The following is a 19,076-nucleotide window of genomic DNA, read 5'->3' as shown; positions in this document are numbered from 1 at the left end:
CCCTTTAAGCATAGGCAGTTATTTCATGTATTTTATGACTATGCTTTATTCTATTAGCTCACTATAAACAGAAACATTCATGTCTTTGACTTTTTAACATTTTTGCATTTAAAGAGATGCACCAAGGATGAAATGATGAAACCGTCACCTGCTTGACACAAAGAGTGTCCTACTGCTTCAGTATTTCATCCTGTACCTGTCTCATTTGAACCATTCCACCCCCACGGTGATGGAACACATGGGTATTTCAGAAGAATACATTGGTCTCACCTTTGAAATGGCTCACAAAAAATCACCTCATTTACAATTTGGAAAATGTGTCTTCCAAGAAGCAATACTCTAAAATTTAGTGATTAAATAGTGACTATTCAGTTAAGTTCTTACATTAACGCAACAGAAAAATGAATTGGGTTGGCAGGAAAAATTTTATCACTGTTTTCTTTGATAAAATATACTGTACATCCCATTCTTGCTATAAGGGATCCCCAGAGAGCTCACATGTGGCCTCTACAGTGGACACCAGCTGCTTATAAATATAAGTGAACCATAGACAATAAAGGCCTCATGGGTAATATACTGAGAATTCCTTGGGATCTTACCACTTTTACTTCATAATGTTAGAAATATGATTATTTTCCCATTTAACTTTGACATTATTTGCACGAAGTTATTAGGACCACACCTATTATTTTACCTTTTACATATTTTGAATCCATTTCAACCTGTAATCATGTAGCTGACAAGAATTAGGTTCAGTTGAAGATAGAGTTGCTTTTCAGTTTACACAGTGGTATATCCCATTGCCACATACAAAATATTTTTTAGATAAAAGTATTTCTACATAAGGAAATATATAGATGATATCTCAGCCGTGACATTTTGTAATTCAAACATGTGTAAAGTCATTTTCATTCTGTCAAAAATGAGTGCAAAGAGCACCAGAAGAGTAAAGTAAAAAATAAAAAATTAAAAAAGGCATGGACTTTAAAATTAGACAAAATTTATTCAAATCCAAACTCAAAAGTATGAATTTAGGCAAATATCTTAACTTTTTGGAGTCTTGATTCTTTATCTATGAAATACTAGTAATACTTCAAAGAAGTATGCACCATGCCAATCTTGAATTCTCTTGTTTCACCTTATCTTTCTTCATCTGTTCCCATCTCACTAAATGGAAGCATCATTTGCTCTGTTGATCATTCTAAAACCACAGAATCATCCTTGATTCCTGTTTGTTTTCTCTCTCAACACATAAAACTCGGTCTACCAAATAAGCCTTTAGTGTCCTCACTTTTCTCTGTCTGTACTTGGATGTTCTGGCCAAACCACCATCTCTGTCCTCTACTAAAGAAAGAAAGTGAAAAAAGAAAGAAAGAAAGTGAAGCCGCTCAGTCGCATCCGATCCTTTGCGACCCCATGGACTGTAGCGTGCCAGGAACTTCTGTCCATGGAATTTTCCAGTCTAGAATACTGGAGAGGGTTGCCAGTTCCTTTTCCAGTCCCTATCCTATGACTCCCTCAATTCTATCTTCACATAGTAGTTGGAGAAATCTTTTAAAAGCACATTAGTCAGGTACTGATGTCCTTAATCTCCACATAAAACCCTTTCAGTTGTTGCATTCAGGCTAAAATCCATGCAAGGACCCATTAGTTTCAATGTTAACAGTCTCTCCCCACCACTTAATGCTCCCTTATGCGACTCCTCTCCTTCCTTATTCTCGTTTTTGTTCAACTATTTCCACCACTTGGAATGGTCTTTCTTAGGACTATCTCATAGTTAGCTTCTCTGTATTTATTTCTGAGTTTAATTATCTTGGCTTCAAAGAGGTCTTCCTTAACCACCCAGTGTAAAGTACACTTGACCCCAACAAAGTCATTCTGCAACATATCCTGTCTCACTTTTCTTATAATACTTATAACTAAAATTTTCTTTATGATTGCTAATATATTGTCAACTTCAACCAGCATCACAAGTTACCAACTGAATCACTCTCTGCTGCTCACCACTTACAAAATCAATTACATACTCACAAATGGTAAAAGAAAAAGTTGCTTAAGTTATAATGCTGGCAATCTAGGGAGATGGTGGATTCAGTGTCCCCTTCAAACCACCTCCCAAGATTCTGGTTGACATTAAAAGTTTTAAAGGGAAACAGATAATTTCAGTTAATCACTGAGATAGAGGGTCAGAGCCATTGTCATCCCCCTTTTGTGTGCAGGCTCCTTGATTCCTTGTGATCTTCCTCTAAATGGTACCATGTTCCCACAGTTTGGGAGATTACTGAAGGGGAAGCTAGGTAAGAGATCTGGCCATCTGTTAATTATTTACTCTTCATTTCCACCTCTTTGATCTATGGAAGGAACTGACAAGTTAGGCACGGTATTGTGTGATCAAAAGATTTGAAAGGAGTGCTTGAATCAGAGATGAGTGAAGTATTGATGCCTGGTTTAAAAGTTAGTTTCAATGTAGATTTGCTAAAGTGACAGGAAAAGTGGCTTCCTGATGAGGGTGGTTTCCTACAAGGAGCTGCTTTACACATCTTCCCAGTAAAAATGAGAAAATCAGTACCATGAAGGCAGGGATTTAGTCAGTCTTTTTGATGTTATACCTGCAACACCCGGAACAGTCTTCGGCAACTGTTAGGTGCTCAGTACATAATTGTGAAAATCACTGATGGCTGCCAGTATTTTCCATAGATGTATGTGTGTGTGTTTTTGAGTAACTGTGCTAATTGTTATGGTGAATACAAAATTGATCAGACAGTGATAATCTTCTGGCACAAAACATGGGCTAAAGTGTGTATATCAAATATACTTACAAGTCGAAGATAAAACAGGGTAGGGGATAATAAAACTGTTTTGTTTTGTTTTTTCTGTAAATAATATATTGCACAGAGTATGGCATTTACCCTAGTCTTCAATGGCGTAATATTTCATGAGCAAATGTCAAGTTAATTTTGGAACAATTACTGGAACAGTGCTAACTGAGGCAGAAAATAGTTTTAATGTGAGTAGACTAAATAATTCCAGGTGCCCTTAAGGTCTGCATATAAAACTATAATGGAGTATAGGCAAACTCCATTTTGCAGTACAGCTTTCACACTTTATAGAAATAATTCACAATATGTAAAAGTGTGACATATTGTACAACATTTACCGAAACTTTTCCTCACTCTCTTGTTTGCAGTAAGAATTCTGTTTAAAGCTTTGCAAATCTTTTGATGGGATATAAATGATGCTTGGAGTAAGAACTGAGATTCCGTGGATCACATTGTGTCCCTTACTCTAGCCCTTAATCAGACATTTGTAGTCAAATTACTTTAATTTCCTTTCTGTTTTCACTCTGAAGTAACATTTTCCAGGTATTTTAGAGAATTAATTAGTTTCCATTAATTAATTTGTTTTCGTTATGGCTTTAAAAACTCTATTGAATCTCTGAATAACTCATTGTAATGGTGTAACTTACTGCCAACTGCAATACAATAGGCTTTGTGTGAATGGAATTTTTCTTTTGATGTCAGTCAATTAACTAAAGCACTTTTTTAAATGCCTACCTTATAAGCTTCTCTTGTGCTCAGGACACTGTAGAGACTCCAGGAGTAGACTATTAGGTTGCTACAACTTTACAGTCTAGTAGGGAAGAAAATATTAACTTATAAGACCATCCAAATGAATGAAACATATAATTAATCTTCTACAATACATAATATGAATAATCAGTAATAAGAAATGTCTTAGGGCAATTGATGAAGTTCAACAGAGCTCCATTTTCATTGTCCTAAGTCTCCAGTCTCATAGAATGTATTTATGTGTGTATCATCATACCAGAAAGTCTACTCTTAAGTTATTTTGTCCAAGGGTAGTATATTTGTAGTATTCAAGTCTGAGTACACCTTAGTCTTAACAAGATACTGTTAAATCATAGTAGGCAGGAGTCTACAAAGTCAATATCTATAAAGTGTGTAGGGAGAAAGGGAAGGGGACAGACTGAAAAATAAGAGAATGAATAAGTAATGAGTACTTAGTGAATTTCAATTACATATTTCCATATATTCTCTCACTTAATCCTCATAATTATCTTGCAAAATACTGATAGATACCCTTGTGCACATTTCACAGTTGAAGAAACAGGCTCAGAGAGAGGAAAGAACTTGTGCCAGATACTCAGCTGGTAAATAGCACAGACAGAATGTAGGTCCCTCTTTCGAAAGCTACTCTTTTCTGCAACATCATATAACCTACTGAATTAAAAAAAAAAAAGTCTGTAATAGAAGTATAATACAAAGAGAGGTTATTCTAGGTGCTTTGGGAGAATTGGATTCATTTGAATTAATTAGTTTTCTTTATTATGTGATTTACCACAGTGAGCCTAAGAATAACACACAATAAAATAGGTCTTTATAATTAAGTACATTATAAAATGAAATAATCAAATCTCCATTTGACAAGACTCATGTTTTTGTCTTCAATAGGTTCTCAAACTAAGATGATATAGATAGATATCAACAATTATAAAACAATAAGTGTTAACAGTGAAATTCAAGAAATGAACCTTTTTCCATGACTATCCTGTCTTTCATTATTACTTAAATTCTTTCAACAAAGATTGGTTTGTTAAGGGAAATACAATTGGAAGGATTCAAATATGATCATTCCTTTTTACAGTTTATAAAAGAATAATATTTAAGAGGGTAATTCAGGTTGTTAAAATATTTTGGTGAAGTTATAAATACTCCATCAGGAATCTGTTTCTTATGTGGATCTAGTTTGCATGTTGCCTTTACTGAAGGACTATCAATTTGATGATTTGCTTCATTCTTTCAAAACTAAACTAATAGTTTTAGTTTTAATATTTTCTACAAATGGTTAAGGTTATTTAAGGAAGCTTCATAATGCTTGTTTAATGTACATTCTTACCGACTTTCTGAGAATTCCTCTGTAGTCATTTACTTGCATGTGCCAGGAAATGCATAAGAAAATTCAGCACCCCTGTGTATCTAAAGAGGAATCTGGGGAGAGGAAAAAAAGGAGAATGTAATTTTTTTAAGTGAGAAATTGATCAATGCTGCTAGCATCTGTGATCTAATTTTGCACTATCCAAAATGGTAACCACCAGCTACCTGTAGCTACTGAGCAATTACAGCATGGCTGGTCCCAATTGAGATATGCTGTAAGTGTAAAATATACACTAGACTTTAATAACTTAAAGCAGATGTATATGTTTGTATATGTAGCACACACACATACATATATATATGCATATATATATACACACACATACATATATATATATGCATATACACATACACATGCAGAGTGTGCATGCATACAAGCATCTCATGAATACTTTTATATTGATCATGTTTAAATGATATTTTAGACAAATCAGATTAAAATATAGATTGAAGTTAATTTTATCTATTTCATTTAACTTTCCTATGACTGCTAGAAAATTTAAAATTACATGTATAGCTCAAATTGCATTTCTACTGAACAATAATTATCTAAGTAATGAGGGAAATCATCATAGATATCCTTTCCAATACTTGATACTGATTCTTATTGCCTGCAACTTTGGAATTCAAGTCCGTGACATGGGAAGCATACCAAGTGAGGTTTTATCAATGGTCAACTCATCTCAACTCATGTATCATATTTACTATCTACCTGTCATCCATCAGAAAGTACAGAGGTGAAAAAGATGGCGCTTCTGCTATTCATCTGGATGTCTGGATAAGACAAGAAGCATTCACTCAACAGTAATTCAAGGCATGATAGGAGCCCCCAAAGGCTGGTAAAGTGACCGTGGCTTCTAGAAAGCAAAAAAGCAAAACCAAAAAGCACTCATTTAAATGTTTAAGGAGAAAGAATTTGGTTACAAGATTGTGGATTGAAACAATGCACAACCTAAAAGTTTAGAATTATATTTTATTGAGCAGATATGATGAGAGTTTAAGCCTGGGAGACAGCCTGTCATATAGCTCTGAGGGACAATCCAAAGAGATGCGGGAGGAGCCAGGAAATAGTTTTTGCCAAAAAAAAAAAGTCAAAAAATCAAAAGATTACTGTTAAAGAAAAAACGGATACCTCAAATTAATGTATTTATCACTTTTCTTATATGAGAAGATACAAGAGATTAAACTCTTTGAAATGTGCCTTAATTATCTAGGGCCTTTTTTTCCCCCTCCATCCTGAATTCCCTCAGAGTACACAGTTGGAGACAGCTGCAGTAACTGGTGGTTGATGGCCACAGCATCCTTTATTTACTGATATGGCAAGTGACATCTTCCACAAGATAGAGGACTGGTCTACCCAGAAGGAATAGTGTAAGCAAACCTGAACAGTGTGAAAGGAAAAGACATGCTAAGAAGAATGAGTAATCCAGGTGACCCAGAACAGAGAGAGAAAATAAGATAGAAAACAAGTTAAAAACCACATCAACAACAACAGAAGACAAGATAATGCTTAAATTGTGGAATCTCTGATTGCTAAGGTGGCAGAGCATTTATCGTTAATGTGTTAGACTCCCCGGAACCCACCAAAAGCTTATAGACACCACAAAACTATAGTTCTGAAGAGTTTATATAAAGCAATGACATCTGGATTCAAACTGGAAGAATTTAATTGTGCGTGCTAAGTGACCTCAGTCATGTCTGACTCTTTGTGACCCTAAGGACTGTAGCCCACCAGGCTCCTCTGTCCATGGGATTCTCCTGGCAATCCTGGAGTGGGTTGCTATGCCCTCCTCCAGGGTACCTTTTCAACCCAGGGACTGAACCGTATCTCTTTTGTCTCCTGTATTGGCAGGCAGGTTCTTTACCACTAGTGCCGCCTGGGAAGCCCAAACTGTAGCCTTTCAGGCAAAAGGTAATGCGGACCCATATTAAGATGATGAAATGAGGATAGAAGGAAGAAATGAACATCAAAGATGGTCCTAAGGTGTTTCATTATCTTGAGGCCTAAAATGGACACATTACATAGTAGCACTTTATCCTGTATGTGTGCGCACATGTGCATGTGTGTGTGTGTATGTGTACTGGGAAAAGGAATGACAGGTGTGCACGAAGAGTCTACAAAGTCTAGATCGCAATTGTAAATGTTAAAATAGCTCTGTTTAAAAATTTCTGAGTACAGGTTCACAAAGAAAGTAACTTTCCTCATGATAACAGTAAGCATTTGTGTCATTTTTTTGTTGTCTGATACCCAGTTATGTTCATATTCTCTAGCCAATTTAGATATTAGTAACAAAGTAGAGATAGTTGATGATATATATTACTAATCTAAAGCAAATTCAATGAATGCATTTAACTTTCTAGCAGTTGGCTTCAGGCATGAAAAAAGTATGTACCTGTATCCCCTTCTTCTTGACCTATGTCAATACTCTTGTTTCAAGATAGACTAAGTATTTCTCAAAAGAAATATGGTTATATAGGTGTGGCATGTGAGAGTAAATTCTTTGATTCATACATAAACAGTACAGTGAAACATCACTGAAAAGCATCTCATTTTGCTCTTCAATCCTGGTTTGTTGAACCTTTGTCTGTGAACAATGTGCTTGCACTTGCACAGGCCTCGTTTTTGTCATCTGAGAAATGTAAGATCTGGCTCTTTCTAGTCGGGAAATTTCTGTAATTTAATTCCACTTCTCCCAAATATAAAGACCCCGAGCTTTATTTCCAGAAGGAAAAAAATAATCAAACTGCAGAAAGGGAACTTTCCTCAAGCAAAGCTATAATAATAGCAGCAGTTTGAGTCTTCCTTAAGGTGTATTTACCTAGTTTGCAAAAAATAAATGACCCATTTCAGACACTGAATCCTCCTTCTATGTCAGGATTTTAGCTTTTTACCCAAAGCCAAGTATATGTAATAATGAGTCCATAGACAGTCTTTATTTCTAAGTAATTCTTGCCTTATACTGAAAGATAAGGTAGGAAAGATTTGGGACAGCTTCTTTGACATTGAATTCACATATATTAATATTTTAGAAAATGTGTATTACTTATATATTGCTTTAACTATATATTAGCATATAATATGTATATAGTAGTATAAATAATATATAATTTAGGGTAGTAAGATTACTCCCACATAATGGATTTATAAATAAATGCTTATTTATTCATTTAGTTGGAGGATAATTACTTTGCAACATTATGATGGTTTTTTCCATGCATAAACATGAATCACCATTAGGTATGCAAATGTCCACTCCCTCTTGAACCTCCCTTCCAACAGTTGGCAGCATGGTATGAGAGAAGTGGCTTCAAAGATTGTTGGATTTACTAATCCTGACTCCAAAAACTTTGGTTTTGATCTGGACAAATTTCAGAATATCTGTGAGCCCCAGTCTCCTCATTTGAAAGAAGTGATGATATATTCTACTTTAGAGAATTATTTTTGAGGATTGCTTGGGAGACTAGGGACTTCAGAAACCAAGAGAGTAACTCATAAACTGTTAGTACGTTCAGTATGTTATCCCAACTATATTATATATTATCCTAACTATGTTATGTATTAAAACAGAACATTTGCTTTAATTATACCCTTTTATATGATTGTTGTACTGTCATAATTTGTCTCAGGTATCTATCACTAGGCAATCAAGACAGGATGATTTAGAGATGCTGACTGAATTAAGTATAAAGTACATTGACCTTTACTGGAGAGACTATTTCTTGACAAACCTGTCAGTGACTAGAATATACTCATTCTTTCGACTAGTAAGGATATTTTGAGTCCTAAGTGTATCAGCCATTAGTCTAGGCATTTCGTGTACAGTATACATTTTTCTTAGCATTGTACTTTCTTTTTGATGCATCTTGGAAAACACTCCTGTCCACCTCTTTGACCTAAGCTTCTCAATTTCATCTCTCGCTCTTGAACCTTTAAGAACAAAGATTTGAAAATTTAAATATAATCACCTGCAATTGAAAACTTTCCTGAGCATAGCCCTAGAGATAATAGTTTAGGTTCTGTGTAGGAATAGGCCTGATAGCCATGTGCTCAGGGAAGCCTGGTGTGCTGCAGTCCATGGGGTCTCAAAGAGTCAGACACAACTCTGTGACTGATCAACAAAAACAGAAGATTCTGATCAAAAAGCTACTCTGTATCTGTATACCTTGGTTTTACTCAAAATGTTTGTAACCTAAGTATTCTCATCTAAGTGGATTTTACTATTTTTTAATAAATAGCAACTGCTTATCAGATTTATACGTAATTTCTTCTGGGGAAAAAACAGAAATTCTGGTTATAATGAGACTTTTTAAAAAGAACATATATTCCACTATTTGGTTGAAATAAGCCAATCTTTGATTTGAAAAATAAAGATTGAGATTCAAGTGATTGGTTCTATAGCAGTTGATTATTAGTAAGAAGGTAGCAAAAAAAAGTTTTGTTTTTTTTTTCCATTTTTTCTGTGCCATGTAAACAACTAAGTTAAACTAAAACAGGACTTGAACTTTTATTCTAGGGGTTAAAAAATCTGTAGCATTGATAACAGTCATCTTTTTTATAATAGCCCAGGAATATATGATGGTTGTTGTTGTTTAGATGCCAAGTTATATTTGACTCTTTTGTGACCCCATGGACTGTAGTCCTCCAGGCTCCTCTGTCCATGGGATTCTCCAGGCAAGAATACTGCAGTGGGTTGGTATGTCCTTCTCCAGGGGATCGTCCTGACTCAGGGAAGGAACCTGTGTCTTCTACAGTAACAGGTGGTAAAATTCTTTACCACCAAGCCACAGGGGAATCCCTGAATATACGGTTACTTCCCTTTTTTTTTGATGATATTGTGACTATTTTAAAGGTACAAAATCTTCTGAATAAATTCTCAATCAGATTTTTATAAAAGTGACTTTTGGTTTTGGCTGGGTATATAAGGTGTGAACAATACGAGTTCATCTAGAGGAACTGATGTTTGTCTCACAACCAGTCCTGTCATTAGACAGGCTAGAAAGGAGTGGTTTTCTTATTTGGTGAGTTGCTAACTGGATATTCATCAACTAGTGTGCCTTAGCAATTGGTCAGTTGTCAGTTGTGTTAACCAGCTGCTATGAACTTAGGACATTGCTAGCTACTGCGGGTGAAGGCTACAAGACAAGAAAAATAAGACCTAAAAAAGGTCTCATGTGAGTCAGCTTTCATAGCTAAAGGTTTGAGTAACCTGGAGTGAGTGAAATTGTGTTGCAGTACCTAACAAAAAAGAATAATACAACCCTTTATTCTGTGTGATTCACAGTATAAAACGGGCATTTACCAGGCCAGGCACCCTGCCTTTTCGTTTCCCCTCAGAAATACTATTGTACAGTCCAGTGCAAAACTTGGGAGGGAGTCAAAAAATCAAAATGAAGTTTAAATGGTAAAAGGCACAAAATGGTATTATTCATCATAAGAAAAGAACATTGTAAAACTTAAGAATTGCTACCTTTTGATTCAAGATAGAAATTTTCTAAGTGTGAATGTTATAGAGTGGGGAGATGTACTTGGAGTTACTTAGAAACAGGATGAGATAAAGGTCATTGAGGAATGACCTGAGGGCAGCTCTACTTACTGGTGGGAGGGGGTGGGTATTGTATTAGTTGCTCAGTTATGTCCAACTCTTTGTGACCCCATGGACTGTAGCCCGCCAGGCTCCTCTGTGGAGCCTTGAGATAAATTCTCAAGGCCCTTAAGAACTCTGTGTTTACAGAGTTTTATATATACACATCTATAAAAATTGTTTTTCCTGCTCAATAGTGATCAGACCAAAATAGGTGTGACTGTGGCTGAGAATTTTTTTCATTTTCAACATCTGGCACAAATACATCTAGGAGGTCAAACCTGTAAATCCAAGTTTTAGAAGGAGAACAGAAAAAAACATCAGTTATCACTGAGCTTTCCATTTCTGTTTTTTCTTTCACAAGAGAGGAAATTGAGGCTTGGGGAGGTTTTCCTCCACCGCCATGTTCGCTTGGAGAGCAGGTGGAATTGTGTGAAATTAGGATCAAAGTCTTGGGGACCCTCTGACTCATTTTCATTGCCCTCCTCATGCCATCTGTTGTGGGTCACAAGTCATATAAGGAGGATATTATTGTTCTCTTTACTTTCATAGATTCTCCGAACATTTTGATTGTGAAAACATTATTTTACCCCAGTGAAGAAAAGAGTTCTGTCAAAAATAAAAATATGTTCCTTTTCAACACAGGGATTTCCTTGCCAAAAACTGATTGCTTAGTATAAAAATGCTGCACTTGTGCCATGCATTAGTAAAATCAATTCTTCTCTCTATAATACTGCTCAGCCACTGTATCTGTCAGCATTCTGGTTGTGAAGCTAAAATCTAAAACTGTGTCACCAGACACAAAGGTTTATAAGGCTTGCCCATGTAGATTAATTTTTGGTCTGAGTTTGCAGTTTATGAGCTCTGTAGGCATTGTGATTTTTTCTGTTTTCCACTGTAACCCAGCATTTAGACCTGAGGGACTGGGGTGGTATTCAGTTCAGTTCAGTTGCTCAGTTGTGTCCGACTCTTTGCGACCCCGTGAATCACAGCAGGCCAGGCCACCCTGTCCATCACCAACTCCCAGAGTTTACTCAAACCCGTGTCCATTGAGTCGGTGATGCCATCCAACCATCTCATCCTCTGTCGTCCCCTTCTCCTCCTGCCCCTGATCCGTCCCAGCATCAGGGTCTTTTCCAGTGAGTCAGCTCTTCTCATGAGGTGGCCAAAGTACTGGAGTTTCAGCTTCAGCATTAGTCCTTCCACTGAACACCCAGGACTGGTCTCCTTTAGGATGGACTGGTTGGATCTCCTTGCAGTCCAAGGGACTCTCAAGAGTCTTCTCCAACACCACAGTTCAAAAGCATCAATTTTTCGGCGCTCAGCTTTCTTCACAGTCCAACTCTCACATCCACACATGACCACTGGAAAAACCATAGCCTTGACCAGATGGACCTTTGTTGGCAAAGTAATGTCTCTGCTTTTTAATATGCTATCTAGGTTGGTCATAACTTTCCTTCCAAGGAGTAAGTGTCTTTTAATTTCATGGCTGCAATCACCACCTGCAGTGATTTTGGAGCCCCCAAAATTAAAGTCTGACACTGTTTCCACTGTCTCCCCATCTATTTCCCATGAAGTGATGGGACCAGATGCCATGATCTTAGTTTTCTGAATGTTAAGCTTTAAGCCAACTTTTTCACTCTCCTCTTTCACTTTCATCAAGAGGCTTTTTAGTTCCTCTTCACTTTCTGCCATAAGGGTGGTGTCATCTGCATATCTGAGGTTATTGATATTTCTCCTGGCAATCTTGATTCCAGCTTGTGCTTCTTCCAGCCTAGCGTTTCTCATGATGTACTCTGCATGTAAGTTAAATAAGCAGGGTGACAATATACAGCCTTGACGTACTCCTTTTCCTCTTGGGAACCAGTCTGTTGTTCCATGTCCAGTTCTAACTGTTGTTTCCTGACCTGGTATTAGGTCCCCAATAATAATTAGAGAAAGGGAAAGGAAATGAGGTACCTTTGTTCAATTCTTCAAAATTTTCTGGAATACTTACTCTCTGTTGAGTACCAGGAATGTTGACACATGTGACTGTTAGATCTGAAACAACTGATAGTCAGGGTATATACTGAAGATTGTTTTTTTTAAATTCAGAATGATATAAAAAGGCATGCATTTCAGTCAGTTCTAATGAAATACATGCATGTAAAGTCCATTACACAGAGTGAAGTAAGTCAGAAAGAGGAAAACAAATATATTTTAACATATATATATGGAACCTAGAAAGATGGTACTGATGAACCTATTTGCAGGACAGCAGTGGAGACACAGACATAGAGAACAGACTTATGGACACAGTGTTGGGGAGAGGGTAGGACATAAGACAAATGGAGAGAGTAGCATGGAAACATACAGCTTCCATATGTAAAATGGATAGCCAACGGTAATTTGCCATATGACTCAGGGAACTCCAACTGGGGATCTGTGACAACCTAGAGGGGAGGGAGGTGGGAGGGAGGTTCAAGTAGGAGGGGACATATGTGTACTTGTGACTGATTCATGTTGATGTATGGCAGAAACAAATACAATATTGTAAAGCAATTATCCTTCAATTAAATATAAATAAATTTTAAAAAATCAGAATGGTTTGGCAGAGGTGATCACAGATGGGGTGTTGTCAAAGTACACAGAAATTATGTTAGAGAATAATTGCATGAACTGGTTTAACAAATAGGTAGCTGTCAGTAGGCCAGGCTTCTCAGTCTATGAAATCCTCCAGGCAAGAATACTGGAGTGGGTGGCCATTCCCTTATCCAAGGGATCTTCCTGACCCAGGGATTGAACCCAGGTCTCCTGCATTGCAGGCGGATCCTTTAGCATCTGAACCACCAGGGAAGCCCAGTTCTCCTGGAGAAGGGAATGGCTACCCACTCCAGCATTCTTGCCTGGAGAATGCCATGAACAGAGGAGCCTTGTGGGCTACAGTCCATGGGGTCACAAAGAGTTGGACATTTAACACTTTCCCTTTCTTCAGCAGTCAGTAAGGAAAAGTGTGTGTGTGTGTGCGCACACGCACACATGTGCACACATGCATGTATGTGTTACAATTTTGCCATATTTGAGTTTGAAGAAAAGAATTTTAGAGAGAAGGTTCATAGCCTTGTGTCAGTTGTAAAACTAGTCGGTTGCTAATTAGTCTGTGTTTACTCATGGAATGCTTATACATTCCCATTGATTAAATCACCTCATCTAATAAAATCTGTGAAGAAACTCAAGATCAATTCTGTCATTGGACAAAATAAAAATTCTTCTAGTGACTAGTACATTTGAAAGATGAAACCATTGATTTCTGAGGATTTTCTCATGGATAGCCACTTTATCAATAAACAATAAACATCCAGTAAGCAGTGACTGATTTTTGAATGTTTTCAGAACTGAAGAAAATAGAGAAGAGTAAATGATCAACCCTCAGAAAGTGTTCAGACTAATTAAGGATTTAATGCCGCATCTAATAACTAAGAATATACAACAGTATCATGTCTAGACTGGAATGTAGGCTGTGAGAAGTGGTTACAAAGACTTTCAGTAAAAATTCATCTGAGACCATCTTTTGTTCCTATTTGAATATTTATTTAGATGCACAGTTGCATGGATAGCCTTATTTTCAATTGGAAAAAAAATCCAGAGATTTCCACTCATGAAAAACATTTCTGATTGTGTAATTAGGGAGCCCAGTAATTAAATATGTTTGGAAAATTGTATTAGATTACATTGCATTGAGTCAGGTACATGCTTTCATTTCACACCTAACAGCCCCTTTTATGATCATAAGCAAATTAAAAAACAGCAACCCAGCAACCTCTCTTCCCCCTATTAAGGGGAAAAAAAAATCATTCCAGCAGAACTTCCAATTTGCCTTGCTAATTCTAATTAGTATAGTGTGAGCTGCTGGACAGTACTACCAGGAGGCTAGTCTGCAAAGAAACATATTTCTGTAGCCGCAGGCTCTTGGGAAAGGACTCAAACTGGGAAAAAATGAATAGAGACTTTTTTTCTCATTTGATTGAAGGATAGAGATGAAATAAAATAAGGTTTAAGGAGGTAAAAGAGGCTGCCCTTTTCTCTATTAAGTATTGCTGGAAAAGATTGAATGCTAAGATGAGCCTGAAGGGAAGCCTTCAGACCATTGCTTTTGAATGGTTTGGTGAGTTGCAATTAATGAAACCTGTGTTTACCCCTACTATCAAGCATAAGTGGGACCTACAAGTCCTGCCTCTGAGTATTTAATGTCAGGTATTCATCAGCAGGTAGAATTTTTGAGAGTAGGGACTATATTTTTCACCACTGCTTATGCTGACTTCCATATCTCAGACCTACCAACTGTATCATAGTCCAATAATCAATACCTGCCTATTGATGGAGTTGGTGAAAAGCCCATCCCCTGCCTGCTGTATTGATTGATTGGGATTCTCTGAGAGGCTTCTGTGGCTGCTGTCTGTCTCTAAAACTAGCCAAGAACAGCAGGTACTATATTTTCACAACAGATCCAGGCTCTGCCCCCTCCTCCTTATTCCCACCCCAAGTTTTAGTCTAACTTGGCTAATCAGTATATGATGATTTGGGGACTCACTGTCATTATCTTGTGGAAAAAAAAAAACCACGTTTTTAAAAATTATTAACCTTGACTAACATTTAACTCACATCCTGACCAGTTTTGTGCCTCAGGAAAGAAATATACGTGTTTCAGATGATCCTCGCAAGAGTTGCATAATAAAGTTCAAACAGGGCCACCAGATTGTGGATACAGCTACTTGGAAAGGGACCAGTTCTTCTTGTTCTAAAGTGTGGTGACTTTGCTCTTCATTTAAGCCTTCCCAATTTAATATTTAATGATTACTCTCAATATCAAAGACTGGCATTAATATCAACATTATGTACTTTTAGATTAGCAAATTATACTTTTGTGTTTTTCTAGAAAATAATGTTTTCACTTAATAGAATCTACAAATAATTCGAGCTGAAGAATGCCACAATCCCATTTAAAATAATGTGCCATTTCCAGAGAGCATTTCAGGAATTTGTAGATCTCTTCCAGTGAAGTTTATTCCAGTGTGCTTTTGCAGTACAAGTTAAGTGGTCTATGTATTATAGTACATTGAAACCTATCAATAATACATTCCTCAAGTATGGGACAGATTGTCTCAAAAAGAAAAAAAAAAGTCAGTTTCCTTTCAAAAGGAATTCCCTATTTTGAAGGCTTCCCTGGTGATTCAGATGGTAAGGAATCTGCCTACAATGCAGGAGACCCAGCTTCAATTCCGGGTTCAGGAAGATCCCTGGAGAAGGGACTGGCTACCTACTCCAGTAGTCTTGCCTGGAGAATTCCATGGACAGAGGAGCCTGATTGACAATAGTCCATAGGGTCGTAGGGTCAGATACAACTGAGCAACTAACACTTTTACTTTCACACTTTCACCCTATTTTGAAACCCAAACCTTACCTAATTTCAGGTTTCAGTTGATAACTGATAGTTGGTTATTGAGTATTTGTTTTCTTGTGTCTTAGAAAGAGGTTGGCTCTCCAAATTATGACCCAAACAGGTGGGGGTGAACTTAGGCTTGATGGGGAGTTCTGGTATGGTTAGATCCATTGTCTCTAATGTCAGTGTATTCCAGTCTACTGTGGATCTTGTTAAAATGCAGATCTGATTCAGTGTATTAGTTTCCTATAGCTACTGTAACAAATATTGACACATTGGGTGACTTAAAACATTAGAAGTGTGTTCTCTGAGGCCACAAGTTCAATATTAGTCTCACTGGGCTGAAACTCCCGTGTCAGTGGGGCTGTGCTGTCTCTCTGGAGGCTCTATAGGAAGAATCCATTCATGGCCTTCTGGCATGGCAGCTGTCATTCCTTGACTTGCAGCCGAATCACTCCTCTCTCTCTTCCTGTCTTTATAGTGTTTTCTCCTCTTGTTCGTATAATCTCTGTATGCCTCTTTCTTACAAGGATACATGTAATTAGATATAGGACTTAATTAGATGTAGGAATTAGATATAGAATCTCAAAATCCTTAATCACGATTAAGGAAGACTTTGCTATGTAAGGTGACCTTCACAGCTTCCAGGATTTAGAACCTGGGCATACCTGGAGAGTCATTACCAGCCTACCAAAGTGAGTCTAGGGTGAAGATTAAGATTCTGAATTTCTACCAGTTGTCTAAATGAAGTTGATGCTGCTGGTCTGTGTGTAACACATTGAATAGCCAGTGGCTGTGTTATAAATCTATAATGTTCATCATGATCTGTCTGGCTCAGAGCAAAATTATATCCCCTTTGATGCAGAACCACCATAATAGCATAGGGACTTAGGGGACAGTTTGAATTATCTAGGAGATGGAGTTGACAAGAATTAGGATGATGATTTGGGAACCAAAAGTTCTTCCTGCTTCCAGGGGCAAAACTGGAGTATTACTCAGGAACCAAGGTAGAAGCTCCCTTCTTTACAGTGGGCAAACGAGTGACTCAGTGGGCAGAAAGGCAGACTGGACACTAGGTTTCTGTCAAAAAGTCTAAAGTCAGATTCTGCCAGCTGGTTTATCTCAGCGTCCTACCAATCATGGCCAGGACTGATGATGAAATTAGCTAATGTTGAGTGTATGCTTGACTGTCAAACTGCTGATTCAGTAGATTTGTAATAGGGTTCTGAAATCTCCATTTCTAACCAATATCTTAAATGATTCAGATGCAGGTGAGATGTGTGAGTATGGAATCAGATAGATCACATAGACCTCAGACGCGACCTAAATCAATTTTGGCAAGTTATTTTTCATAAAGGGTCTGGCCCATCTCACATTTATTTGATTTTAGCTCAATCATCATTTTTCCAGGTAAGTCTTCCTTGACCCACCCTTCAACCCCTCCCACCTAAGATCCAGGTCAAATTCACCTATATCATGTTCTCATGGGAAGGCATACTTCTACCGTTAGTACCTCTGTCATTTAATTTCTTAAATTTTATATATTTATTTACTTTGGGCTGTGCTGGACCTTTCTTGCTGCATAGGCTTTCTCCAGTTGTGTTGAGCGGGGGCTACTCTTTAGTTGCCGGGCACAGGCTTCTCATTGAGGTGCCTTCTCTCATTGGAGAGCACAGGCTCAGTAACTATAGCACATGGGGTTAGTTGTTCATGGCATGTGGGCTCTTCCCAGATCAGAGACTGAACCCATTGTCACCTGCATTGGCAGGCAGATTCTCTACCACTCAGCCACCAGAGAACCCCTTGACATTTACTTTTATTTGTGATTATTTGGCTGATTTCTGTCTCTTTACTAAATCATAAAATGTTCAAAGACAGGAACTGTGTGTTTTTCTGTTGAACTTTTTTTCCCAAGCATATTGTTTGACATGAACTTGCTACTCAAAAAATAATTAACCAAATGGATTTGCAAATAAATGAATAGAATTTTCAGTGAATCCAGAAAATTTTGCCTGTGGTATTACCCTCTTCTTAGTAGTTCCTTCTCCTTTGCTCATATGAACTACTGCAGTCATTGCAGTTCCCAGGGACTCACCTTTCCTTGAAAAGTAATCTGAAATAGGCGGAGGGGCGGGGCGGGGAGTGGGGGGACCAGGAGCATGATAATTTAAAATTGTGAACTCAGTGATGTTCCAATAACTCATTCAGGGTGCTTGGGAAGAGTGCAGGAAATAACAAGAAAGTGGACCTCTGCTTCCCATGTCTTCCCTTTTCTCCCTTCAAACAGCCCAGTCCTACCTTTGTCTATTTATAACTTCAATTCAGATCTTTTTTTTTCAACAGATTTGTGGAATATTTTTACATCTAAGATGTTGTCAAATGTAGTTTATTTTTCCCTCAGGCTTGGCTGTTCTGAGCAGCATTATCTCACCGTTTTTCTAAGCTGGAAATACCATTTAAAGCAATAATCAATTTGATGATAAAATAAAGGATAGGGTAAAATAAAAGTAAACACCACCATCTAGTTTTTTTTTAAGTACTTCTCAAATGCCCTTTTACAGAGGAGACTGTAAAATCCTATTCGAGCTGAATTAATGATTAGCAGTGGTCAGTGTTGTTCCAACGGCAGCATGAGGCTTTAGCAAGTAATCTCTCTGTTTGGTTTGTATAATGTGCGAAGGAAAGAAAATATGAAGACTGCTTATATAGTTAGGCTGATTACTTATTTTGTCTGGTGGCAGAAAGAACATTTGTTGTCCCTGTACTAAGCTTTGAGTGAGTCAGCCTTCAATGGAACTTATCTTGACCTAGCAAAAATATGATTTTTCAATTTCCCTTCAAATTTACTCTCATCCTAGCTGGTATATGCTTTCTTCTCGGCTGGAAAACTAAACTGATTCCAGATTGAAAGGAAAATCATGATTTTTATCCAGCAGGTCAAAATCAAAAATATTTATTACTATAGTCTCTTTTTTTTTAAATAATTGCCCTTTTAATACATTATTAGCAAACCATTAATCATAAATCTGTAAGTTAGAGACTGTATGCCATTCTAATCATGCACACTTAGCATTCACATGAGGTTCTAACATCACATCACCCTTGACAACTTAATGTATC

General features: G+C 37.3%; 1 protein-coding gene across 4 annotated transcripts in view; it reads left to right on the top strand.

The window, feature by feature from the left end:
* Window positions 1-19,076, top strand: part of PRKG1 (protein kinase cGMP-dependent 1) — a 1,340,863-nt gene that overhangs the window by 618,950 nt on the left and 702,837 nt on the right. The window lies entirely within an intron of this gene.

The sequence above is a fragment of the Cervus elaphus genome, chromosome 15, assembly GCF_910594005.1.
Source record: "Cervus elaphus chromosome 15, mCerEla1.1, whole genome shotgun sequence".
Taxonomy (NCBI): domain Eukaryota; kingdom Metazoa; phylum Chordata; class Mammalia; order Artiodactyla; family Cervidae; genus Cervus; species Cervus elaphus.
Note: the sequence above shows the minus strand (reverse complement) of the source record. Positions and strands in the feature narration are given on the sequence as shown.